The sequence below is a fragment of the Equus asinus genome, chromosome 1 (genome assembly GCF_041296235.1).
Source record: "Equus asinus isolate D_3611 breed Donkey chromosome 1, EquAss-T2T_v2, whole genome shotgun sequence".
NCBI lineage: Eukaryota > Metazoa > Chordata > Mammalia > Perissodactyla > Equidae > Equus > Equus asinus.
Window position 1 is genome coordinate 135,228,611 of NC_091790.1, and position 27,768 is coordinate 135,256,378.

Below are 27,768 nucleotides of genomic sequence, written 5' to 3' on the forward strand. Positions count from 1 at the left end.
CCTATGTTGAAAGTGAACATATGGATTCCACTCTCAGATCCTCTTAGAATTCCCACAAAAAAATTTCCACAAAAACATAGTAATCAGGTAAGTAAATAAAATCCAGACTTTCCCTTATGCCTCTTGCCTAATTCCTTCCTATTCCAGGCAGCTGGGGCCAACTAAATTGTACGAATTTTTGTTTTGATCTGAGCATGGGTGAAGGGGTGTGGTAAATTTTTAAATTATGGGGTCTGAATAACTTTTTCTCAGTTGTGGTATTTTTATCCAAAATGGCAATTTCCAAAGGAGGCCAAATTCCTTGATATAGTCTGCTCTAAGCTCTCATCTATAATTTTACTCTAAACATAACTTTCCCTATTGGTTGGGCTAATCATTTAAAGATGGTATAGACATTCTTAAATGTTTAGACTTTCATGAAAGACCTGACTGCTACCAAAACTCACAGTATAACCCTATGCAAGTCAGTGAATCTTCCTGGGCTACAGTTTCCTTGTCTAGAAAATGAGGACCTTGAATTACATTGGCATCCACCAGTCCTAAGAGATACCTCCCTCGAAAAAGAAGTTCCATGTCAAATGACAGGGAGGAAAGCTACAAACAATAGCCGCATTTAGAGACTCAGGATTCACTAGCAACGGATAATGTGTTAGGAAATTAAAGCCTCAGCAAAGTCCTGCAGTAAAGAAATCTGTGTAACTTTGTTTAGTTCCTAATTTCTCAAACTTATTTGACCATAAAACCATTTCCCTGGAAAAATGTCTACAAACATCCCATGAAAGTAGTATCCATTCATTCACTCAAAAAACTGTTTATTGATCATCTCTTATATGCCAGACAGTGCACTGGGTATTGGGGATACAAGAATAAACAATCCCTGTTCTCCTAAAGCCTAGAGTTTAGTTGGGAAGATAGGCAATAAATAAGCAACAAATAAATATATGATTCCAAGTTGAAAAAAGTGCTATGAAGGAAATAAATAGGTTTTTTAATATAAAATAATGACAAAGGGGGCATATTTAGATAAGATAATACGAAAAAGTCTCTAACAGCGTAATATATCAAGATATCATAGTATCTTAAATAATACTAATATAATCTATGAGATATTCATATAATTAGTATCATTTAAGATGATATTTGACGAATGAGAAGTGGACTACATGTAAAGAGCAGAGGAAGGCATTCCAGGCAAAAGACCAGCATCTGTGAAAACCCGTGGTGTGAAACTGCTTAACAAGCTCAGAGAATTGAAAGGCCAGTGAGGTGAGAGAGGAGGAATGACTTCAGGAGAGACTGGAGAGATTGAAAGGGGCCTGATCCTGCAGGACTTCTGGGTCACAGAAAACAGCTTGGGTTTTATTCTAAGCACAATGGAAAGGAGTTTAAACAGGGAAGTGCTCTGATAGAATTTGTTTTTTAAAAGGTCACTCTGGCTGTCCAGTCAAGCACAGTTTGAAGCACCAGGAAGAATACTTAGGAAGAATAATAAAAGGCGGCATTAGTTTTCAACTGCTGCTGTAATAAATTACCACAACCTTGTGGCTGAAACAATACAAATTTATATCATCCAGGTCTGTAGGTCTGATGTCTGACATGGGTCTCACTGAGCTAAAATCTGCAGGTCTGCATTCCTTTCTGGAGGCTCTAGAGAAGAATCAATTTCTTGCTTATTTGGGTTGTTGGCAGAATTCAGTTCCCTATGGTTGTAGAACTGAGGTCCCTGTTTTCTTGCTGGCTGCAAGCTTGGGCCATTCTCAGCTTCTAGAAGCCACTCACAATCCTTGGCTTGTGGCCTCCTTCTTCTCTCTTCAAAGCCAGCAATGGTGGGTCAAGTCTTTCTCATACTTAAAATCTCTCCTCCTTCTTCTTCCATTTCATCTCTCTGACTCAGCCAAGAAATATTCCTTACTTTTAAGAATGCATGTGATTAGGTTGGGCCCACTCAGCTAATCCAGGATAATCTCACCATCTGAAGGCCTATACCCTTAATCACACTGGCAAAGTCCCTTTTGCTGTGTAAGGTAACATGTTCACAGATTCCAGGAATTACAGAGTGCACATCTTTGGGGGTATAGGAGGAAAGGCATTATTTTGCCTACCACAAAAGCGGTGGTAGCGGTTCCAAGTGAGAGATAAGGCAAATTAGACCAGTGTGATGGCAATGGAAAAGGTAAACAGATTTAAGGTATATTTTGAAGACAGAATTAATAGGCTTGGTGGTGATTGGTTATATGGGTGGAAGGGTGGCTACAAGAGAAGGGAATCAAGGCTGACTGCTAAATTCCTGGTCTTTCAGACTTATCAGTTAAGTGCCAGGGGATATCTTTCATAAAATAAAAGAGGGTGCAAATGAAACCAATTGTAGAAGAAAATTCAAGAGTTCTGTTTTCTGTGGAACATCCCTAGAGAAACATTAACCAGATCACCTGTGAGATTTCTTACTACTTTAACACTCTAAGAAATCTCTAAAAATATCTCTCCTATTCAAAGGTCATATAATTTTTATAATAAAGCATCATTCCTATTATCTTGAGAAATATAATATATATTCAAAGGTGACTTCTTTGTGATTCATCACATTCTTTGGAGTGGAGGGAACCTTGGTATGTTAGTTATCTATTACTGTGTATAAACTTGCCCCAAAATTTAGCAACTTAAAGCAACACCATTTCTGTGGGTCAGGAATCCAGACAGGATTAGCTGGGTCTGCTTCATAGTCTCTCATGAGGCTGTAATCAAGACAGTTAGGGCTGTGGTCTCAACTGAAGGCTCTACCAGGGAAGGATTCAATTCCAAGCTCACTTACGTGGTTATTGGCAGAAGTCAGTTCCTTGAGTGTTGTTCTGAGGGACTTGATTATCACTGACTGTTGATCAGAGGCCACCCTCAGCTCCTTGCCACATGGGCCTCTTCACCATTGCAATTTACTTCATCAAACCTAGCAAGAAAGACAAAGTCTGCCAGGAAGTCACAATCTTTTATAACTTAATCATGGAAATGATATCTCCTCAATGTTTCTATATCCTATTGGTTAGAAGCAAGTTACTTAAGGGGTGGAAATCACACAAAAGGGGAGGCAGGGATCATTGGGTGCATCACAGAGACTACAGACCACACTTGGGGATTGAAGAAACCAAAGAAGAAAAAAAGTAAAAGTGAAAGTCAAAAGGAAAAGTGAGAAAGGCAATCTTCATCTTCTCAACTTTTTTAGGATAGCAGTCCTAAACAGTATCCTTCAGACAGTCGGACAATTACCCTCAAGAGAGGTAATTAGGAAACTAGTTCTGACACAGAAAAGGATACCCCAAGAAGGATTGCAAGTCAGTCTAACAATAACTTCTAAAGATTATAGCAGGAAAAAAAAAGATTAAAACAAGTTTTTTTTTAATATTTTTAATTCAAAATTAATTTTCTAAAAAATAAGACTTTTAGCAGAATTGGAGTAAACATACAGGAAGAAAAGAACAATAATATTTTGGAAAACACACTAGTCAGTTCTCAGCAATAACACTGAAAAATACAGCAAGCAATTACTAATGGAAATTTCTTAAAAATAGAATGCTTCCAAATTTTCCCATCTTGTATATTATCCTACATTGATTTTTTTTTTAAGTAGAAATAAGGGCAAGGGCCACATTCCTGTCTTCTCAAGGAGCATCTGTGACTATGATCTTGGTCTTCCTTTTTTCCTTTCTCTTTTAATTTCTTTTTTTTTTTTTTTTTTGAGGAAGATTAGCCCTGAGCTAACTACTGCCAATCCTCCTCTTTTTTTGCTGAGGAAGACTGGCCCTGAGCTAACATCCATGCCCATCTTCCTCTACTTTATAGGTGGGATGCCTACCACAGCATGGTGTGCCAAGTGGTGCCACGTCCACACCCAGGATCCAAACCAGCAAACCCTGGGCCACTGAAAAGCGGAACGCACGCACTTAACTGCTGCACCAGCGGGCCAGCCCCTCATTTCTTTAACTTTAGGATTACTTGAGTGCTGGTGTATGGAATAAAAGCCTTATAATTTCAACTTTGAAAAATAAACAAAAGTAGACAAATCTAATTATACTATATTATATCAATGTTGGTTCCTTAGTCATAATAAATGTACCATACTCATATAAGATGATAATGATCATGCAAACTGGGTGTGGGGTATATGGAAACTTTCTGTAGTATCTTCATAATTTTTCTGTAATTCTAAAACTATTCTTAAAAATAATTTTTATATTTAAAAAACACAAATCCTAAAATAAACATGTTAATGGAAATGAAAAAAAAATTAGGTAACTCAAACCCTCTAATTTCCTATCCTTATATTGGCAAAGACTCTTCACAGCTTTGGAGTAGGTGCCCAGGCACCTTGATGTTTCAGGGACTCCTGCTATGGGACTTCACCTGCAGTAGGATCCTCAGTGCCAGAACACAGACTCAGCTCCAAATATCTGAAAAAATACCCCATGTTAAAAATCAGTTTAACTCCTCATTCTCTAAGCCAGCAGTCTGGAATAATATCCAAGGGAAACCTTCCTAGACAAATATCCACGGGGGTAGGACAGTGTCAAGATGGTGGCATAAGCAGACTCTGGACTTACCTCCTCTCATGGATGCAACAAATTTACAGCTACTCTTTGAACAATTACCCCTGAGAGAGAACTGAAAACTAGATAAAAAGAACCCCACAACAAGGGATGGTGCTGACTAAGGTGAAAGAGGCAGAAATGCCTTTCTGGAGGAAAAAAAAGCCATCTTCAAGCCACAGTGCTTCACAGCCAGCCAAGAGCAATCCTAAGGTACAAGCCTTCCTTGGAGGAGTAGAGGATCTGAGCAAGGGAGTGGTACCACAATAAGCAGCTTTTGGATTCAGTACAACCGAGACAAGGGTCATAATACCTGGCTTTGCTGGCTATTAAGTACAACAGGGAATACCCCAGGAAAGCCATCAGACATAAGGGGGAAAAAGCCTGATCTTAAACGGCCCACACACAAATTCACCCATTTTGGAAAGCAACCTAAAATCCCCAGAAAGAAATGTGCACAGTCCTTTGGTGAAAAGAGACTCATTTGATAGGTTCTGCACACATCTCAGCAAGAGGTGAGACCTCCCCAGGGACTGAGACATTAGCGGCAGCCATTACTATGATCTAGCACAGGCATGCTGATACAGACGCTGGCAGACACCATGGGACTTCTTCCTCTGGCCTATTAGCCCAGGGGTCTGCCCCACCCACTAGACCACTGATTTAATCCAGCTCAGTTAGGACAGGCAGTCTGCCCTAGGGACTGGCCCCACCCAACAAGCCCTTGGGCAACCTGTGGGCCTGCATAGGCAGGGTGCCTGGAAACTCTGCAGGGGGCAAGTGGGTCTGCCCCTGTGGGGCAGGGCATGCACAAGGGGTGGACCCATGTTGGTGGACTATGTAGGGCCTCTGCAGTGAGGTGACTGGGCCCACTTAAGTGGGTCAGGGACCACATACAGGGCAGGACTGCTTTGACAGGTGTGTAGTCCCATAGTAGTGGGGCTTGTCAGCTGCAGCAGACTTGTGCTTCTCAAACAGCCATATAGAGGATTGGCCCATATTCCAAAGCCTGAAACAAGTGGGGGATCCATGCCTGGGGCTGGTCCCACTCAGCTGCAACACAGAGAGCTGACAACAGCCTTGCAGGCCAGAGGCCTATAGCAATTGTAAGCCCCTGAGCTTAGCAACCAGCCACACTGTGGACCTACTCACTTAACAGGAAAACTGCAAGAGGAGTGTGCTAAGAGACCTTGCAGCCAACTGTGCTGGGGTTCCCTATGCCTAATAAAGTGATTGAAGGGACCATAGCAGCCACAGGCACTGAGTATTACAACCAGCTGGCCAGAGGGACAGCCTAGCCTCCTCAGGCACCTGCAGCAGGAGCAACCTTGCCACAACAGAAGGACACACATAGCCCACACAGAGGATACTCCTGGAAATTTGGAACTGGTGACAAGGAGGAAGCAAACTGCTGGACCTCATAAGGCATCTCATACATAAGGTCACCTCTCCAAGATCGGGAGATGTAGCTGATCTACCTGATACATAGATATAAGCACAAAGAAAAAGGCAAAATGAGGAGACAAAGGAATACATTCCAAGTAAAGGAACAGGACAAAACCCCAGAAAAAGAACTAAACAAAACAGCGATAAACAATCTACTGAACAAAGAGCACAAACTAAGAGTCATAAGGAAGCTCACTGATCTTGGGAGAAGAATGCACAAACTCAGCAAGAACTTCAACAAAGAATTGGAAAATATCAAAAAATAAATCAGAAATGAAGAATACAATACAGGAAATGAAAAATTCACTAGAGGGACTCAAAAGCACAGTAGATGATATAGAAGAATGGATCAGCAAGCTGGACAAAAGACTACAGGAAATCACCCAAGCTGAACAGATAAAAGAAAAGAGAATTAAAACTAATGAGGACAGTCTAAGGGACCTCTGGGACAATGTCAAGTGCACTAACATCCATATTATAGGTGTCCCAGAAGGAGAAGAGAGAGACAAAGGGGCAGAGAATCTATTTGAAGAAATAATAGCTCAAAACTTTCCTAACCTAAGGAAGGAAAGATATCTAGGTACGGGAAGCACAGAGAGCACGAAACAAGATAAACCCACGAGGCCCACACCAAGACACATTATACTTAAAATGTCAATAATTGAAGATAAAGAAAGAATCCTAACTGCCACAAGAGAAAGGCAACAAGTTACATACAAAGGCAACCCCATAAGGCTATCAGCCAACTTCTCAGAAGAAACCTTACAGGCTAGAAGGGAGGGACATGATTCATTTAAAGTGCTGAAGGGAAAAAACCTACAGCCAAGAACACTCTACCTGGCAAGGTGATCATTCAGAATGGAAGGTGAGATAAAGAGTTTCCCAGACAAGCACAAACTAAAGGAGTTTATCACCCAGAAACAAGCCTTACAAGAAATGCTAAAGGGACTTATTTAAATGGAAAAGAAAAGACCACAAATAGGAATAAGAAAATTATCAAAAAAAAAAAACACAATAAAATCACTGGCAAAGGCAAACAAACAGCAAAGGTAGCAGATCAACAACCTATGAAGCTAAAATGAAGTTCAGAAGACAAAAGTACTAAAATTATCTTTTTCCATGATAAGAGAGTAATGGATACACATGCAGAAAAAAAAAATTAGATATGATAGCAAAAACATAAAATGTGGGAGGAGGGGAGTTGAATAGTAGAGCTTTTAGCAAGAGGTCAAACTAAAGAAACCATCAGTTTAATATAGATTGCTATATATGTAGGTTATTATATATGAACCTTATGGTAATCAAAAGCCAGAAACCTATAATAAATACACAAAAAATTAAGAGAAAGGAACCCAAACTAAAGACTAATACTAAAGAAAGCCATCAAACCACAAGGGAAGATAGCAAGAGAAGAAGAAAGGAACAGAGAAGAACTTCTAAAACACCCAGAAAAAAAGTACCAAAATGGCAATAAGTACATTCTTATCAATAATTACTTTAAAAGTCAATGGACTAAATGCTCCAATCAAAAGACATAGGGTGGCCAACTGGATAAAAACAACAAGACCCATACATATGCCACCTACAAGAGACAAACTTCAAACCTAAACCTCACAAACTGAAAGGGAAGGGATGGAAAAAGATACTCCATGCAAATGACAATGAAAAGAAAGCTGGGGTAGCAATACCTATATCAGAAAAAATAGACTTCAAAACAAAAATTATAACAAGAGACAAAGAAGGGTACTACATAATGATAAAGGGAACAATCCAACAAGAGGATATAACACTTGTAAATATCTATGCACCCAACTTAGAAGCACCTAAATATATAAAGCAATTATTAACAGACATAAAAGGAGAAACAGATAGCAACACAATAATAGTAGGAGATTTTAACACTCCACTTACACCAATGGTTAGATCACCCAAACAGAAGATCAATAAGGAAACATTGGCCTCAAATGACCGATTAGACCAGACAGACTTGGTGGAGATATACACAACATTCCATATAAAAACTGCAGAATACACATTCTTTTCCAATGCTCATGGAACCTTCTCCAGGAGAGATCAAATATTAGGTCACAAAACAAGCCTCAAAAAATTTTAGAAGATCAAAATAAGAGCAAGCATCTTTTTGGAATACAACAGTATGAAACTAGAAATCAACTACAGAAGAAAATTGGAAAAGCCATAAATATGTAGAGATTAAACAAAATGCTACTGAGAAATCAGTGGGTCAATGAAGAAATCAAAGGAGAAATATAAAATACCTGGAGACAAATGAAAATGAAAATATGACATGCCAAAATATATGGGATACAGCAAAAATGGTTCTAAGAGAGAAATTTATAGCAATATAGGCCTACCTCAACAAATAAGAAAAATCTCAAATAAACAATCTAACAGTGCACTAGAAAAAGAAGAAGAAACAAAGTCCAAAATCAGTAGAAGGAAGGAAATAACAAAAATCAGATCAGAAACAAATGAGAGACTAAAGAGAAAACAGAAAAAAATCAATGAAACTAAGAGATGGTTCTTTGAAAAGAAACACAAAATTGACAAACCTTTAGCTAGACTCACCAAGAAAAAAAGAGAGAAGGCTCAAATAAATAAAATCAGAAATGAAAGAGGAGAAATTACAACAGACACCTCAGAAATACAAAAGATTATAAGAGAATACTGTGAAAAGCTAAAAGCTATATACCCCAACAAATTAGATAATCTAGAAGAAATGGATAAATTCTTAGAATCATTCAGCCTTCCAAAACTGAATCAAGAAGGAACAGAGAATCTGAATAGACAAATCACCAGTAAGGAGATTGAAACAGTAATCAAAAACCTTCCAAAAAATAAAAGTCTATGGCCAAACAGCTTCCCTGGTGAAGTCTACCAAACATTCAAAGACTTAATACCTATCCTTCTCAAACTCTTCCAAAAATTGAAGAGGAGGGGAAGCTTCCTAACTCATTCTATGAAGCCAACATTACCCTGATACCAAAACCAGAAAGAACACAAAAATGAAAATTACAGGCCAATATCACTGATGAATATCAATGCAAAGATCCTCAACAAAATACTAGCAAATCGAAAACAACAATAATTAAAAAGATCATACACCATGATCAAGTGGGATTTATTCTAGGGATGCAGGGATGGTTGAACACCCACAAATCAATCAGTGTGATGCACCACATTAACAAAATGAAGAATAAAAATCACATGGTCATCTCAATAGATGCTGAGAAAGTATTTGACAAGATAAAGCATCCATTTAGGATAAAAACTCTCCATAAAATGGGTATGGAAGGAAAGTACCTCAACATAAAAAAGGCCATATATGACAAACCCACAGCTGATATCATTCTCAAAGGAGAAAAACTGAAAGCTATCCCTCTTAAAACAGGAACCAGACAAGGATCCCCACTTTCAACACTCTTATTTAACACTGTATTGGAAGTCCTAGCCAGAGAAATCAGACAAGAAAAAGAAATAAAAGGGATCCAAATTGGAAAGGAGAAGTGAGGCTGTCACTATTTGCAGATGAGATGATTTTCTATATAGAAAATGCTAATCAATCCGCCAAAAGACTTTTAGAAATAATAAATGAATAGGGTAAAGTTGCAGGATACAAAATCGACATACAAAACTCAGCTGCATTTCTATACACTAACAACAAAGTAGTAGACAGAGAAATTAAGAATACAATCCCATTTACAATCGAAACAAAAAGAACAAAATACCTAGGAATAAGCTTAACCAAAGAGGTGAAAGATCTGTACACCGAAAACTATAAAACATTGTTGAAACAAATTAAAGAAGACACAAAGAAACGGAAGATATTCCGTGCTCTTGGATTGGAAGAATTAACATCGTTAAAATGTCCATACTTCCTAAAGCAATCTACAGATTCAATGCAATCCCTATCAAAGTTCCAATGACACTTTTCACAGAAGCAGAACAATGAATCCTAAAATTTATACGGAATAACAAAAGACCCCAAATAGCCAAAGGAATCCCGAGAAAAAAGAACAAAGCTGGAGTATCACACTCCCTGATTTCAAAATATACTACAAAGTTATATCAAAACAGCATGGTACTGGCACAAAACAGACACAGATCAATGGAACCAAATCAAGAGCCCAGATATAAACCCACACATCTATAGACAGCTAATTTTTGACAAGGGAGCCAAGAACATACAATGGAGAAAGGAAAGTCTCTTCAATAAATGGTGTTGGGAAAACTGGACAGCCACAAGCAAAAGAATGAAAGTAGACAACTATCTTACACCACACACAAAAATTAACTCAAAATGGATTAAAGACTTGGATGTAAGACCCAAAACCATGAAACTTCTAGAAGAAAACATAGGCAGTACACTCTTCAACATCAGTCCTAGCAGCATATTTTCAAGTACCGTGTCTGACTGGGCAAGGGAAACAATAGAAAAACTAAACAAATGGGACTACATCAAACTAAAAAGCTTCTGCACAGCAAAGGAAACCATCAAAAAAACGAAAAGACAACCTAACAATTGGGAGAAGATATTTGCAAACCATATATCTGATAAGGGATTAATATCAAAAATATATATCGAACTCATACAACTCAACAAAAAAAACAAACAAACAACCCAATCAAAAAATGGGCAGAGGAGATGAACAGACATTTCTCCACAGAATATATACAGATGACCAACAGACACATGAAAAGATGTTCAACATCACTAACTATCAGGGAAATGCAAATCAAAACTACAATGAGATATCACCTCACGCCCATCAAAATGGCTATAATTAACAAAACAGGAAACAACAAGTGTTGGAGAGGATGTGGAGAGAAAGGAACACTTGTACACTGCTGGTGGGAATGCAAACTGGTGCAGCCACTACGAAAAACAGTATGGAGATGCCTCAAAAAATTAATAGAAGTACCATACAATCCAGCTATTCCACTGCTGGGTCTTTATCCAAAGAACATGAAAACATAAATATGTAAAGGTATATACACCCCTATGTTCATTGCAGCATTATTCACAATAGTCAAGAACTGGAAGCAGGGACAAATAGATAAAGAAGATGTGGTATATAGACACAATAGAACACTACTCAACCATAAAAAAGGATGATATCTGGCCATTTGTGACAAAATGGATGGATCTTAAGGGTATTATGCTAAGTGAAATAAGTCAGAGGGAGAAAGTCAAATACCGTATGATCTCACTCATAAATACAAGAGAAAAACAACAACAATCACATAGAGACAGAGATTGGATTGGTGGTTACCAGAGGGGAAGAGGGGGGGCAGGAGGTCAAAAGGGGTAATTAGGCACATGTGTGTGGTGATAGATTATAAGTAGTCTTTGAGTGGTGAACATGATGTAATCCACACAGAAATCGAAATATAATGATGTATACCTGAAATTTATATAATGTTATAAACCAATGTTACTGCAATAAAAAAGTAAAATTAATGAAAATTTAAAAATTTTAAAAAAGAAAAATATTCAAGGGATGGTAAAAGCTATATGCACAGAGTTGTTGCTCCCTGTATTATTTACAACACTGAAAAAATTAGAAGCAACTAAGTGTTCAGCAATAGGAGTATGATTAATTATCTTATGGACAATCTATTCACTGAAACATTTTATAGCCATTAAATGGTGATTATAAAGATTATGTTACAGGAGGGAGAAAGTTTATGGTAGCATACTTATGATTAAGATGGGTGCTTTTAAATCAAAACACAAAAATTTACATAGTATATAAATGTAACTATTGTCTATGACCAAAGGGTCCAGATTATTAATCATAAATAACTCCCCCTCCTTTAGGATGTCTTTATTTACAAATACGTATTACACACCAAGCAGTGTTCTTTTCCTCCATGAACCATATCTTGAAAACAGACTCTTGACACAGAGTTAGAGTAAATGCTTTGAATAACAGCACAACCTGACCCACATCAGATATGAGGGTCATCTGGCAGGCAAACTGGCTGGTGAGGCAAGCATGCCCTGCCCCCACATAGCAACATGTGCTTCTTTTCCCAAGTCATGCTGTGGGTCTAAGAGGACAATCTTTATTGAATCATCCATTCAGCAAACATTTACTGAACATCAACCAGGTGGCAGGCACTCTGCAAAATGCTGGTGATCCAGTGGTGAGCAAAATGGACATGTCTCTTGCCCTCATGGAATTTACAGCCTAGTGAAAGACATAAATAATCCCACCAATATATATGGTAGAAAATTATGTTCCTACTATGAAAGGAAATACAGAGTGCTATGAAAGAATATTATTGGAGGACTTAATTTATATGAAGAACCATTTTTGCTCAAATATGTAGCACACATCAAGCACTCTCTGAGGGTTATTTGTTAACATGAAAATGTTGGGGACAGTGTGAGCTGTAAATGTCCATTCGGCTCATTCACAAAGATTTACAATAAAACCTTGCTGTAAGTCTTCCAAGTACAGAACCATGTACTTCCCTAACTTCTCAGCTTTCGTATGACTCCACTAAATGCTCCAAATCCTCAGCAGAAACATTCTCATCTCACTTTTTCTAGAGCTGGCCTCACATTTAATCTTGGAAAAGATTTCACCACCCACTATAGACCTAAATCCTTTCTTTTTTTACTCTTCTCACACACATACACACACACACACACATAAAAAAAATTAAGAAAAGGAAAAATGCATAATAGCTGCAGAAATGCTAGGTATGTAACACACTTACAGCTGGTCTACCTGGCACCTAAACCCCCTTTCTCCGGCATGACCCTAACATTCATCTGGGGATCTACTCCTTCTCCACTCTCAGCCTGATATACTGGATGGATGACCTTCATGTAGGTGAGGGATTTAGGAATCATGTAACCAGTTCTCAGTTTACTCCTTTGGAAATTCTGCACAGGAACTACCTCCTCCTTTAGAATGCAGCATTAATTGTATCTTTGGATCTCGGCAGAAACATCCATTTTAATATTCTGGTACACATTTGAACATCATCCATCACCTATTTTGCAAAGGAAAAAAGTTGAAAACTGCTTCAATGTTTTTACATTTCCTACAGAGTCCAAAATGAGAAGTCTGACCCTGAGATAATCATAGCAAGAACCAAGCTCATATTTTTGGTATTCAGAGAACTTTGAAGAATTTAGAGAAAAGCAATCAAGATGATTAAGGAATATAAAAGTTAAGGATAAAGGAATCATGGTTTCCTAAAAGTAAATACCTAACTATAATCCTCACATATAAGAATGTCTACACCCCAGGGAAGCGTGTCAGGCTAGTTTATCTAAACTCATAGCAAGTTTGACTTGGCTACAAGAGAACAGATGAACCTAAATCCTGGCAGAAGTTATTAAATATTTTAAGATGTTACCAATGGAGGCCATAGGTCCTTCTTTAGAAGCCTCAAAAATAGAAAAGCCTCTCTTTAAAATAGCTGAGCAGAAGTCTTGCTCTAAAACAGGGCGTGGCCTCTTTAACATACCATGAACATTTTGCATGTGTGGCCATTGCTGGTTCTCCCACTCTAGTCTCTTTGGGTCCCTTACTGGTGCCCTTTGCTCTAATCTCCTTGCTTTTATCTTTGATATTTCCTGTTTCTCAACATTCTGTGCAAGGCAGTTTCTGGTTAGCTTCTGACAACTGTCTCAGTTTAGAAGAAGAAGTGAAGACAAATTCTCCATCCATAACTGAAACATAACACTATGCCTAGATTTATGGTTTTGAAAGGTCTTGAGATGTTTTCTCACTTCTGCCATCACAGAATTTCCCTCTAAAGTCTGAACTTGGTTTCAGTATCCTATAGAATTCTGCAGTTGGAGAGGAAGACTTCAAAGATTTTAAGATTCTGACAGTTTCTGGAAGGATTTTATCGGCTGCAAGTTATAATTGAAATTATTTACTTGCTGTTCAGTTTAATATGTTGAAACATTTCTAAATAGGCTACCTCAGGCCTTTCAGTGCTATCTAGAATAATGATGTAAAAACTGTACAGTACTGTGGGACAAAAAAGATCAGAGGAAAATAGTTCAAGTAACCCAAAGAATTTTTTTAATAAACCCTTCTATGTTTTTGTCACAAATATCCTCCCCCTGCCCTGCAACCCTAGTGTATATTATCCTTGCATATGGAGTTTCCAAGTGTGGTTAAGGAATTCTGTCATCTGTGTGTGTGTGTGTGTGTGTGTGTGTGTGACATTTACGTATATACATAACATACATAAGAGTTGGTGGCACATAAGATGTATCATCTCTCCTCCAAACCTCAATGAAGAAGAAAAAAATATTTTGGAGATGAAAACTAATATTTACATATAGATAGATGCCGATACCTCAAGCTCCGAGCTTACTGTTCCTTTCTCATCCTGCAGCCCTGCAGCAAGGGTGTGCCCAGCACCGCGTGCTATTTTTTCTCCATCTCAGGAATTCTGAGTTTCCACAAGTGAAAAGCAAAGGATATCATGAGTTCACAATTTAAAACCTCCATGTGTAGGAAAGTTCAGTATTCATCATTGTCTTCAACAGAACCAAAAAGGTCACATAGGACAGGATATTTAAGAAAACTATGATAAGCTATTGACTGAGAAGATTAAATGATCCAATCTGATATTTCTGCAAGATCTAATTCAAAAGGCCAAGGCATCATTCCAGTCAATCAAGTTGAAAAGAAAAGAGGCTTATTTTTATAATCCATCTTTCCTCAGTAAGGTTGGTTTCCATAGCCACAGGCTTGTCACCCAGCTGGTTTGGTTAATGATGATGCTGGGGAGGCAACAACATGGGTCTTTATTTCTCCATCTCTATTTGCAAAATGCAGCCAAATTGGTTGTAGAAGTTGTCTGAGGAGACTCTTTCCCCAGAGAGGAAAATACATGGCTTTCTGATCAGTAATATCCTCAATAAAGGGGACAGACAGAATTCTGGGTTTGGGGCCAGCCCAGTGGCACAGCAGTTAAGTTCACATGTTCCGCTTCTCGGCGGCCCGGGGTTCTCCAGTTCAGATCCCAGATGCGGACATGGCACTGCTTGACACGCCATGCTGTGGTAGGCGTCCCACATATAAAGTAGAGGGAGATGGGCATGGATGTTAGCTCAGGGCCAGGCCCCCTCAGCAAAAAGAGGAAGACTGGCAGTAGTTAGCTCAGGGCTAATCTTCCTCAAAAAAAAAGAATTCTGGGTTTCTCTACAACCCAATACTCTCTTAGGGAGCAGTAATAGGGCCATGGAATTCCCCTCAGACTGAGGGGAAGGGAAAACAAATCCATGGCCCTATCAAACAACTCAGGTGGTTTTTCATTAACACTCAGAAGTTCCAGGGTTTCTTTCAGAACCTCAGCTGCCTCATCTGTAAACAGAAAGGTTTACTCAGTCTCTTCTGTTCCAAGATGCTTAGATCCTACTTCCCGACCTAACAATTTCTGTTCCACCATAAACACTTCTCATGAACTCTTCTCTCCCATTTCTCTTTCCCAATGTTGGCCACAAAACCAAGTCCTAGTACCCAAAAGGATACCCTGCTGGCTTATTAAAGCAAAAGCCATAGGATTTATCCACCTTTGTAATGCACTCTTTTAGCTCTAGCCTGATTAGGAACCAAACACTCAAGCTATAGAACACTAAATTTGGGCCAGCCCAGTGGCACAGCAGTTAAGTTCACATGTTCCGCTTTGGCCACACAGGATTTGCCAGTTCAGATCCCAGGTGCGGACCTATGCACTGCTTGTCAAGCCATGCTGTGGCAGGTGTCCCACATATAAAGTAGAGGAAAATGGGCATGGATGTTAGCTCAGGGCCAGTCTTCCTCAGCAGAAAGAGGAAGATTGGTGGCAGATGTTCACTCAGGGCTAATCTTCCTCAAAAAAAAAAAAGAACACTAAATTTGTCAAAAATGCATCTCGAGACATCTCATCAAGATGGCAGCATAAGCAGAATGAACTCATCCCCTCCCATGAACACAACCAGGATACAACTATTTTTGGAAAAATTACCCTGGAGTGAAAACTGGATAAAAAGAACCCCCACAACAAGGGACAGTCCTGACTAAAGTGGAAGAGGCAGAAATTCCTGCTGGAGAGGAAAAAAGCCACCTTTGGGAGCAGCAGAGCTTGTCAGCTGGCCAGGCGGGAGCCACCCTAAGGTACACAGCCCTCCCTGGAGGAGTGAGGTCCGGAGTGGGGGCCAATACTGCTATAAGCATCCTTCAGATTCAGCCTAACTGAGACAAGGGTCTTACTCTCTGGCTTCACCGGCTATCAACTGCAGCGAGGATACCCCCAAAAAAGCTATCAGCCAAAAGCCCAAAAGACCTACATCTTAAAGGGCCCAGGCACAAACCTACTCATTGCAGCAACCTAAAATTACCAGAGAGAAGGCTGACAGTCCTTTGGTGAAATGAGACTCACCTGGTAGGCTCTGGGGGCATCTTGGTGGGGGCCATTGTTCTGACCTGGTCCAGGTATGCTGACATGCTGACACAGACCCCTATAGGCACCACTGAGGTTCTCCCCTTGGCCTGTTAGCCCAGGGGTCTGCCACACTCACTAGAGCACAGATTTAATCCAGTTCAGCCAGGGCAGGCAACCTGCCCTAGGGACCAGCGCTATCCAACACCAAGCCCTCAGGCTACTTTTCAGCCTTCATTGACTGGGTGCCTCGATCCTCTACAGGCAGGCGAGGGTGTCCACCTCTGTGGGGCAGGGCCTGTGTGAGGACTAGGAGAACTGTGGGGGGCATTGGTGGAGAGGTGGGGACCTCTGCAGTGTGACATCGGGGTACACTCCATGGGGGTGGGAAGTGTGCACGGACCAGGACTCTGTTGACGGTGTGTGTGGTCCTGTGGGGGATAAGGCTTATCAGTGGCAGAAGACCTGGCTTCACAAATAGCCATAAAAAGGATCAGCCCCACCTTCCAAAGCCTGAAAGAATTGAGTGCTCCTGTGACTAGGGCCAGCCCCACTCAGCTGCACTCCTAAGAGAACTGACAACAGCCGTGTAGGCCTGAGGCTATCACAACTGTATGCCCCTGAGCCTAGCAACCAGCTACACTGGGTACCAACCCAATTAAGAGGAAAACTGCAATAGGAGTGTGGTGATAGACTTTGGAGCCAAGGGTGCTGGGGCTCCCCAAACCGGATTTAAAAACAGAACGCCAAGGAAGGAAAGACTAGACTCCCTGGGTACCTGCAGTAACAGCAACACTGCCACAGCAGAGAGACATAAGTAGTCCACAAAAGGGTCACTCCTGGATCATTTGGACTGGTGACAAGAGGGAAGTACACTGCTGGACCCCATAAGGCACCTCATATATAAGGCCACTTTTCCAAGATACGGAGATGTAGCTGACTCACCTAACACATAGAAATAAGCACAGAGGAAGAGGCATAATGAGGAGACAAAGTAATACTTTCCAAGCAAGGGAACAGGACAAAACCCCAGAAAAAGGACTAAATGAAAACAGAAATAAGTGACCTACTCAACAAAGAGTTCAAACAAAATATCATAAGGATGCTCACAGATATTGGGAGAAGACTGGATGAACACAGTGAGCTCAACAGCAAAGAACTGAAAGATATAAAAAAGAACCAATCAGAAATGAAGAATACAATACTGGAAATGACAAATTCACTGGAGGGATTTAATAGCAGAGTAGAGGATGCAGAAGAATGGATCAGTGAGCTAGACGAAAGAGTAGAGGAAATCACCAAGCTGAATAGAAATAAGAAAAAAGAATTAGACAGAATGAGAACAGTCTAAGGGAACTCTGGGACAATATCAAGTGTGCTAACATTCAGATTATAGGTGTCCTAGAAGGAGGAGAGAGAGAAAAAAGGGGCAGAAAATTCATTTCAAGAAATAACAGATGAAAATTTTCCTAACATAAGGGAGAAATCAGACATCCAAGTACAGGAAGCACAGAGAGCTCCAAACAAGATAAACCCAAAGAGGCCCACACCAAGACATATTATAATTAAAATGTCCAAAATTAAAGATAGAGAATCCTAAAAGCAGCAAGAGAAAGGCCACAAGTGAGATACAAAGAAAAGCCCATAAGTCTATCAGCAGACTTCTCAGCCGAGACCCTACAGGTGAGAAGCGAATGGCACTACATATTTAAAGTGCTAAAAGGAAAAAACCGACAGCCAAGAATACTCTGTCCATCAAGGTTGTCACTCAGAATGGAAGGAGAGATAAACAGCTTCCAGACAAGCAAAAATGAAAGGAGTTTATCACCAAGAAACCAGTTCTATAAGAAATGCTGAAGGGACTTATTTAAGTGGGAAAGTGACGACCACAAATAGAGATAAAAACAATTATCCAAAAAAAACAGGTAATAAAATCATTTGTAAAGGTAAAAATATAGTAAAGGTAACAGATCACTACCTGTGAAGATAATACGAAGGTTAAAAGACAAAAGTACTAAAATCACCTGTTTCAATGATAAGAGGGTAATGGATGGACACACACTAAACAAGAGACTACGATTTCAAAAACATAAACTGTGGAAGGAGGGGAGTGAAAAAGTGGAGCTTTTAGAAAGAGGTCCAGCTAAAGAGACTATCAACTCAATATAGACTGTTACGTACATAGCATATTAAATAGGATCCTCAAGGTAATCACAAATCAGAAAACTATAATAAGTAAGCAAAAAGGTAAGACAAACGAAATCAAACATATTACTAAAGAAAGCCATCAAACCACAAGGGAAGACAGCAAGAGAGAAAGAAAGGAACAGAGAACTACTAAAACACCCAGAAAAAGAAAGTAACAAAATGGCAACAAATGCATATTTACCAATAGCTACTTTAAACGTCAATGGCCTAAATGTGCCAACCAAATGCCACAGGGTGGCCAATTTGGAGAAAAAAACAAGACCCATGTATATGCTGCATACAAGAGACACATTTCAGACCTAAAGACAATCACAAACTGAAAGTGAAAGGATGGAAAAAGATATTCCATGCAAATGGCAAAGAAAAGAAAGCAGGGGTATCAATACTTATATCAGACAAAATAGACTTTAAAACAAAAACTTTAACAAGAGACAAAGAAGGGCACTACATAATGAGAAAGGGAACAATCCAAAAAGAAAATACAACACTTGAGAATACTTATGCACCCAACATAGGAGCACCTAAATATATAAAGCAATTATTAACAGACATAAAAGGAGAAATAGACAGGAACACAATAATAGTAGGAGAATTTAACACTCCACTTAGACCAATGGATAGATCATCCAAACAGAAGATCAAGAAGGAACAACTGCCCTTAAATGACATATTAGACCAGGTGGACTTAGTAGATATGTATAGAACATTCCATCCAAAAACCACAGAATACACATTCCTTTCAAATGCACATGGAAGATTCTCCAGGATTGATCACATATTAGACCATAAAACAAGTTTCAATAAATTTAAGAAGATTGAAATAACACCATGCATCTTTTCTGACCACAAAGGTATGAAACCAGAAATCAACTACAGGAAGAAAATCAGAAAACCCACAAAAATGTGGAGAGTAAACAAAATGATATTGAACAACAATTGGGTCAATGAAGAAATCAAAGGAGAAATCAAACAATTCCTGGAGACAAATGAAAATGAAAATAAGACATGCCAAAATCTGTGGGATACAGCAAAAGTGGTTCTAAGAGGGAAGTTTATAGCAATTCAGGCCTACCTCAACAAAGGAGAAAAATCCCAAATAGACCATCTAAAAGTGCATCTAAAGGTACTGGAAAAATAAGAACAAACAAGTCCCAAGTCAGGAGAAGGAAGGAAATAACAAAAATCAGAGCAGAAATAAACAAAATAGAGACTAAAAAAAATCAAGAGAAAAAATTAATGAAACCAAGAGCTGGTTCTATGAAAAGATAAACAAACATGACAAACCCTTAGGTAGACTCACCAAGAAAAAGAGAGAGAAGGCTCAAATAAATAAAATTAGAAATGAAAGAGGAGCAATTACAATGGACACCTCAGAAATACAAAAGATAGTAAGACAATACTATGAAAGCTATATGCCAACAAATTGGATAATCTAGAAGAAATGGATAAATTCTTAGAAACATACAACCTTCCAAAACTGGACCAAGAAGAAGTAGAGAATTTGCATAGACCAATCACCAGTAAGAAGATCAAAAACTTCCCAAAAAATAAAAGTCCAGGACCAGATGGCTTCCCTGGTGAATTCTACCAAACATTCAAAGAAGACTTAATACCTATCCTTCTCAAACTCTTCCAAAAAATTGAAGAGGAGGGGAGGCTTCCTAGCTACTTCTACAAAGCCAAAATTATCCTGATACCAAAACCAGACAAGGACAACACAAAAAAAGAAAATTACAGTCCAATATCACTGATGAACATTGATGCAAAGGTCCTCAACAAAATACTAGCAAATCAAATACAACAATATATTAAAAATATAATACATCATGATCAAGTGGGTTTCATTTCAGGGATGCAGGAATGGTTCCACATGCACAAGTCTATCAACATGATACACCAAATTAACAAAATGAAGAATAAAAATCACATGGTCATCTCAGTAGATGCTGAGAAAGCATTTGACAAGATACAGCATCCATTTATAATAAAAACTCTCCATAAAATGGGCATAGAAGGAAAATGCCTCAACATAATAAAGGCAATATATGACAAACCCACAGAAAATATCATTCTCAACATAGAAAAACTGAAAGCTATCCCTCTAAGAACAGGAACCAGACAAGGATGCCCACTGTCACCTCTTATTTAACATAGTATTGGAAGTCCCAGCCAGAGCAACCAGGCAAGAAAAAGAAAGAAAAGGGATCCATATAGGAAAAGAGAAAGAGAAACTGTCACTCTTTGTAAACGACATGATTTTATATATAGAAAACCCTAATGAATCCACTACAAAAGTTTTAGAAACAATAAATGACTACAGTCAAGTTGCGGGATACAAAATCAACATACAAAAATCGGTTGCGTTTCTATACACTAACAATGAAGTAGCAGAAAGAGAAATTAACAATACAATCCCATTTACAATTGCAACAAAAAGAATAAAATGCCCAGGAATAAACCTAACCAAAGAGGTGAAAGATCTGTACACCAAAAACTATAAAACATTGTTGAAAGAAATCAAAGACACAAAGAAAGGGAAAGATATTTCATGCTCTTGGATTCGAAGAATTAACATCGTTAAAATGTCCGTACTTCCTAAAGCAATCTATAGATTCAATGCAATCCCTATCAAAGTTCCAACAACATTTTGCACAGAAGCAGAACAATGAATCCTAAAATTTATACGGAACAACAAAAGACCCTGAATAGCCAAAGGATTCCTGAGAAAAAAGAACAAAGCTGGAGGTATCACACTCCCTGATTTCAAAATATACCACAAAGCGATAGTAACCAAAACAGCATGGTACTGGCATAAAAACAGACACATAGATCAATGGAACAGAATCAAGAGCCCAGAAATAAACCTACACACTTATGAACAGCTAATATTCAACACGGGAGCCAAGAGCATACAATGGAGAAAGCAGAGTCTCTTCAATAAATGATGATGGGAGAACTGGACAGCCACATGCAAAAGAATGAAAGTAGACCATTACCTTACACCATGCACAAAAATCAACTCAAAATGGATTAAAAACTTGAATGTAAGACCCAAAACCATGAAACTTCTAGAAGAAAGCATAGGGAGTATGCTCTTTGACATCAGTCTTAGCAGCATATTTTCAAGTACCATGTCTGACCTGGCAGGGGAAACAAAAGAAAAAATGAACAAATGGGACTACATCAAACTAAAAAGCTTCTGCACAGCAAAGGCAACCATCAAAAAAACGAAAAGACAACCTAACAATTGGGAGAAGATATTTGCAAACCATACATCAGAGAAGGGGTTAATATCCAAAATATACAAAGAACTCATACAGCTCAACAACAAGAAAACCAACATCCCAACAAAAAAAATGGGCAAAAGATCCAAACAGAGATTTCTCAAAAGAAGATATACGGATGGCCAACAGGCATATGAAAAGATGTTCAACATCACTAATTATTAGGGAAATGCAAATCAAAACTACAATGAGGTATCACCTCACTCCAGTCAGAATGGCTATAATCAACAAGACAGGAAACAAGTGTTGGAGAGGATGTAGAGAGAAGGGAACCCTCGTACACTGCTGGTGGGAGTGCAAATTGGTGGAGCCACTATGGAAAGGAGTATGGAGTATCCTCAGATAATTAAGAATAGATCTACCATATGATCCAGCTATCCCACTGCTGGGTATTTATCTAACGAACTTGAAAATGCAAAGGCATAAAGATACATGCACCCCTCTGTTCACTGCAGAACTATACACAATAGCCAAGACTTGAAAGCAACCTAGGTGCCCATCAAGGGACAAATGGATAAAGAAGAAGTGGTATATATACTCAATAGAATACTATTCAGCCATAAGAGATGATGAAACCTGGCCATTTGTGACAACATGGATGGACCTTGAGGGTATTATGCTAAGTGAGAAAAGTCAGAGAGAGAAAGTCAAATACTGTATGATCTCACTCATAAGTAGAAGATAAAAACAACGACAAACAAACACATAGCAATGGAGAATGGATTCGTGGTTACCATAGGGGAAGGGAGGGGGAGAGCCAAAGGGGTGATTAGGCTCACATGTGAGGGGATGGACTATAATTACTTTTTGGGTGGTGAACATGATGTAATCTACACAGAATATGAAATATATTACGATGTAAACGTTACTGCAATTAAAAAAAGAAAATAATAAATATCTTGTAAAAAATAAATAAATAAATGATCAGGCTTATTTGTAACAGTCAGAAATCGTAAATAACTTATTTTTTTCCTTGACATCAAATTTTCTCTTAGATGAATGTAATATATTTCATTATTGAAATTCTTCTATTGACTATCTTACCTTAGTTCTCAGTAAGTCTTCATCTAAATTTACTGTGACCCCTAGACTCCAAATCTTAATATTAATGAATTGAATAATCATTGTCATGATATTAGTACATAACTGATCAAAAATATATAAATACATTAAAATTTAGATAAATCATTAATAATAAAATATTATTTGCAATGGCAAAAAAAAACGCATCTCATTTCAAACACACAGCAATAAGTCTCTGCTGATCCTACTGACCTTCCAAGTTACTATCCAGTTTCTCTCCTTTTCTTGCCAAATTTAACTATATCATCTACACAACACCACCTCTCTTATTGTCACCAAATTGTCAACAAATCTTTTCTAAATACCTGAGATTAGATTTAACTGCCAACACTGCACTGAAATATTGCTCTCGAAGGTCACATATGACTAAATCTAAAGCTAAAACTGGTGAACTTTCCTCAGTCCTCATTATTCTTGATCTTTTTTCAGCATTTGGCATAGTTAATGACCTCCTGTTTTCAAAATTATTTTCTCCCTTCGATTGTGACACTATCCTATCCAGGTGTTCCGTTCTGTCACTACTTCTTCTCCATCTCCTTCACTGGCTTAAGGTTCATCTCCTAGTACCCAAATGTGTGTTTTCCAAGGTTCTGACCTCTATTCTATCTTTTATTCTACAGCCAATCTTTCTAAAAACTCAAGTACTTCCACGTCTTCATTATCTTCTCTGTGCTAATAACTTCCAAATAGACCTCTGTGATTTTCAAGTCCACAGCTCTGAGCTCTCATGGCACCATAGATTTGTCTACTGGGAATTTCCCCCTTAAACATTCTGTTCTAACTTTCAATCAACATACCCAAAGCTGAAAGTTTTATCTTCCCAGCCCTCAACCAGTTACCACTCACAACTTCTCTGTTTGGTCAGTAGAAACACCATCCTAGAGACCTGGAAACATTTTCTTTACACCTCATATAGTAAATACGAATTGCTTACTTCTTTTATGCCTGGCAGAACACTAAGTACCAAAACCAAAGTAATAAAATTTATGTTTTATACCACTAAGATTTCCCTGCTTCTGTCCATCTTATTCCTACTCATCCTTCCATCCTAGCTCAACTCTCATTTCCATGAGCACTTTTGTCTTCAAACATTCAACATTGTAGTGGAGGATCTAGTCATGGCAATTAAGGAAGAAAATGAAATAAAAGGCATCCATATTCGAAAGCAAGAAGTAAAACCATCTCTATTTGCAGATAACATGATCTTGTATATAGAAAATCCTAAGGAATTCATTAAAAAACTATTGAGTAAGGTTGTATAATACAAGATCAATGTATAAAACTCAATTGTATCTCTATACCGTAGTAATGAGCAAACCAAAAATAAAATTATGAAAATAAATCCACTTACAATATTAGCAGAAAATAAAACAAAATACTTAAGAATAAATTTAACAAAAGGAATGCAAAACTTCTACTCTAAAACTACAAAATATAGTTCAAAGTAATTAAAGAAGACCTAAATAAATGGAAATACATCAATGTTCATGGATTGGAAGACTTAATATTGTTAAGATGACTTTAGTATACCCACAGTGATCTACAGATTCAACAAATCCTATCTAAATCCCAGCTGGCTTCTTTGTAGAAAGTGACAAGCTGATACCAAAATTCACATGGAAATTCAAGAAACCAGAATAGGCAAAACAATCTTGAAAAAGAAGAGCAATACTGAAGGAGTCACAACTCCCCACTTCAAAGTTTACTTCAAAGCCACAGTAATCAAAACTGTATGGTACTGGCATAAGGATAGACATGTAGATCAATGAAATAGAATATAGAGCCTAGAAATAAATCCTCACATTTACAGTCAATTGATTTTGGGCAAGGGTGTCAAGACAATTTAACATAGAAAATATTTTTTTCAACAAATAGTGCTTGGAGGGAGAATTAGATAACTACATGCAAAAGAATGAAGCTGGACCCCCTACCTCACATATACAAAAATTAACTCAAAATGGATCAAAGACCTAAATGCAAAAGCTAAAAATGTAAGACTCTTGGAGGAAAACATAGGAGTAAATCTTCATGACTTTGTATTAAGCAATGATTTCATAGATATGACATCTGAGGTACAAGCAAGAACAGCAAAAAATTAGATAAATGAGATTTCATCAAAATTAAAAACTACTGTGCTTCAAAGGGCACCATTCAGAAACTGAAAAGAGGGGCCAGCCTGGTAGCATGATGGTTAAGTTCGCGCACTTTTCTTCAGCAGCCCAGGGTTTGTGGGTCCAGATTCTGGGTGCGGACCTACACACTGTTCATCAAGCCATGCTGTGCTGGCATCACACATACAAAATAGAGGAAGAGAGATCTAGTCAAGATGGTGGCATAGGCAGACTCTGAACTCACCTCCTCCCACAAACACAACCAGGTTACAACTATTTTTGGAAAAATTACCCTGGAAACAAAACTTAAAACTAGATAAAAAGAACCCTACAACAAGGGACAGTCCTACTGAGCCAGAGATTCCTTCTGGAGAGAAAAAAAGCCAGCTTTATGAGCCACAGAGATTCACAACCAGCAGGAAGGGAGCCACCCTAAGGTACACAGCCCTCCCTGGAGGAGTGGGATCTTGACTGGGGGCAAATTACTGCTATGAGCATCCTTCAGACTCAGCACAACTGAGAAGAGTGCCCTAATATCTGGCTTCACTGGCTATTAACTGCAACTAGGGATACCCCCAGAAAAGCTACTGGATGAAAGCTGAAAAAAACCCGGCTCTTAAAGGGCCCATGCACAAATTCACCTGTCTCAGAGGGCAGCCTAAAATCACCAGGAAGAAGGCTGCATAGTTCTTTGGTGAAAAGAGACTCACCTGGTAGGCTCTGGGTGCATCTTGGTGAAAGGTGAGACCTCTCTAGAGACTGAGACATTGGTGGTGGCCATTGTTGTGACCTAGTACAGGCGAGCTGACACAGATGCTGGCAGACACCATTTAAGTTCTTCCCCTGGCCTATTAGCCCAGGAGTCTGCCACACCCACTAGACTGCAGCTTTAATACAGTTCAGCCATGTCAGGCAGCCAGCCCTAGGGACCAGCCCCAGCCAACAGCACAGCTGTCAGGCTACTTGACAGTCTCCACTGACTGGGTGCCTTGATCCTCTATAGGCAGAAGAGCGTGTCCCCCTCTGTGGGGCAGGGCTTGTGTGAGGACCAGCTGAACTGTAGGGGACATTGGTGGAGAGGTACGGGCCTCTGCAGTGGGGCAACTGGATATGCTCCAGGGGGTCAGGAAGTCTGGATGTGCCAGGACACTGTTGATGGTTTGTGTGGACCTGTGGGGGCTTATCAGTGGCAGAAGACATGTGTTTCACAAACATCCACAAAGAGTATGAGCCCCACGTACCAAAGCCTGAAACAATTGGGTGCTCCATGCCTAGGGCCAGCCCCAATCAGCTACAATCGTGAGAGAGCTGAAACAGTCTTGCAGGCCTGAGGCCTATAGCAACTGTAAGCCCCTAAGCCAAGCAACCAGCTACACTGGGTGCCTACTCATTTAACAGGAAAACTGAAACAGGAGTATGCTATTAGACCACATAGCCAATGGTGCTGGGGCTCCCCAAACCCAATTTATAAACAGCCAGCCAGGGAGTGAAAGACTAGACTCCCTGGGTACCTGCAGTAGGAGAAACTCTGCCACAGCAAAAAGACAGAAGTAGCCCACACAGAGGTCACTCCTGGATCATTTGGACTGGTGACTAGAGGGAAGCACACTGCTGGGCCACAGAAGGCATCTTTTACATAAGGCCACTTCTCCAAGATCAGGAAACATAGCCGACATAGATATAAGCAGAGAGAAGAGGCATAATGAGGAGACCAAGGAATACATTCCAAGAAAGGGAACAAGACAAAACCCCAGAAAAAGAACTAAGTTAAACAGAAATAAGCAATCTACCTGACAAAGAGTTCAAACAAAAACTCATAAGGAGGTTAACTGATATTGGGAGAAGACTGGATGAACAGAGTGAGAACGTCAACAAAGAATTGGAAAATATAAAAAAGAACCAATCAGAAATTAAGAATTCGACACTGGAAATGAAAAATTCACTAGAGGGGCTCACTAGCAGAGTAGATGATACAGAAGAACACACCAGCAAGCTGGAAGAAAGACTAGAGTAAATCACCCAAGCTGGACAGATAAAAGAAAAAAGAATTAGACAGAATGAGAACAGTCTAAGGGAACTCTGGGACAATATCAAGTGCACTAAAATTCATATTATAGGTGTCCCAGAAGGAGAAGAGAGAGACAAAGAGGTAGAGAATCTATTTGTAGAAATAATAGCTGAAAATTTTCCAAACCTAAGGAAGGAAACAGACATCCAAGTACAGGAAGCACAGAGAGCACAAAACAAGATAAGCCCAAAGAGGCCCTCACCAAGACACATTACAATTAAAATGTACAAAATTAAAGATAAAGAGACAATCCTAAAAGCAGCAAGAGAAAGGTAACAAGTGACATACAAAGGAAAGCACATAAGGCTATTGGCAGCCTTCTCAGCCAAAACCCTACAGGCTAGAAGAGAGTGGCATGACATATTTAAATTACTGAAACGAAAAAACCTATATCCAAGAATACTCTATCCAGCAAGGTTATCATTCAGAATGGAAGGAGAGATAAACAGCTTCCCAGACAAGCAAAAATAAAAGGAGTTTATCGCCAAGAAATCAGTTCTACAAGAAATGCTGAAGGGACTTAAGCGGGAAAGAGAAGGCCACAAATAGGGATAAGAAAATTATCAACAAAA

The 27,768-nt window shown here is 39.0% G+C and overlaps 1 protein-coding gene across 12 annotated transcripts in view; it reads right to left on the reverse strand.

Moving 5' to 3' along the window:
• MTERF1 (mitochondrial transcription termination factor 1) overlaps positions 1-27,768 on the reverse strand; it is a 347,595-nt gene that overhangs the window by 249,706 nt on the left and 70,121 nt on the right. Inside the window, exon 2 of one of the 12 annotated variants that reach the window (XR_011502909.1) lies at positions 2,810-2,960. The exons of 10 other annotated variants lie outside the window; for them this stretch is intronic. The gene's annotated coding sequence lies outside the window, so the exon portion shown is untranslated. Of the gene's footprint in view, positions 1-2,809; positions 2,961-27,768 lie in introns of those variants that run through there. One more of the 12 variants, XR_011502930.1, reaches the window with a different exon arrangement.